This window comes from Parasteatoda tepidariorum, chromosome 1 (assembly GCF_043381705.1).
Source record: "Parasteatoda tepidariorum isolate YZ-2023 chromosome 1, CAS_Ptep_4.0, whole genome shotgun sequence".
In the NCBI taxonomy this organism is placed as follows: Eukaryota; Metazoa; Arthropoda; class Arachnida; order Araneae; family Theridiidae; genus Parasteatoda; species Parasteatoda tepidariorum.
The window spans coordinates 106,542,819-106,544,079 of record NC_092204.1 but is presented as its reverse complement, the minus strand read 5'-3'; positions in this window follow the sequence as shown (position 1 = coordinate 106,544,079).

The following is a 1,261-nucleotide window of genomic DNA, read 5'->3' as shown; positions in this document are numbered from 1 at the left end:
AAATTACCTCAAATAAAAAGCTCAGGTAAAGAAAGTCAGCCCAGCATTGCCTGAGTTACTGGGTAAGGCAATTACTCTAGATGTTCGCCAGTCAAACTTGAGGCTCCGTTAAGACACTATAACCGCAGTGCCATTCACCCAAGGCACGGGTCGCGTAACACCTGGGTTACGGGAGTTGGTTCGCGACCTCCTATTTGTTATTCAGAGGCTATCCTGTCAGTGCTACAGGACATTCGGCTATCCACCACCTGCCGTCGCGTTGGTAGTCGCTCAAACCGACTAATTATTTCATTATATCTTTTACTCTTTCCTTATGATACCATGTAGATTTTTTTCCGGATAATATACTAATCTATTTTGTTTAATTTTTAACTTTAGCACGATTCCCAAGATATTATTGTAGTATAATTTGTTATCAGGAAAATGCCTTATTTTGTTAAGCAGGAAATACTAAAAATTGAAATTTGTGAGAAGATTCCGAAGCCGTGCCAATTTCAGAATCATCTGATTTCAAAAAAATGCAGTAAAACATACTCAATTTCCGAACTTATTTTGATAAAGAAAAAAAAAGCGGCAAGAAGGCTAGCATACTTTTTACAGAAACTGTGAAAACCAATTTTTCCTATATTTCGTCAAAAGAGGATAAGAATGATATTGCTCCAAGGAAACTACTCAATAATTTAGTTATTTCCAGAATGAAATCTGTTCGATCGAAACATATCATTCCTTGAAAATTAAAACGAGAAAAAAATTAACTTTTATTATTTATCTAAGCTTATTCCATTTATTTAATGATAGCGGTATCAAGGCTAAGGATATGCGATGGAAGCCCCGTTTACTATTATACTTTAATTGCATTAAAACATATAGCTTCGATAATTTATTTTAAGCAAATTATTTAATAATTTTAAGCAAATGAGGGTGTAAAAATAAACTTGATCGAAATACTCCGAAAGTATACCCTAAAATACATGTAGAATAAACTTTGGAATCCATATACTATAAGAAATACCTATTCAAACAACTTCGAGTAGAACGAAAACGCTAACTTGTTTGAAATAGCTGTCTTTGTAACTATTTAATTTCGATTCCTGGTGCTACGGGACATTCCATTTTCACATTTGACTTTTGAAATTTCAATTTGAATTTTTTTATGTCCTTAAAAATGTGACTGAAAAATGACTGCAGCAAAAAAAAAAAAAAAAAAAAAAAAAAAAAAAAAAAAAAAAAAAAAAAAAAAAAAAAAAAAAAAAAAAAAAAA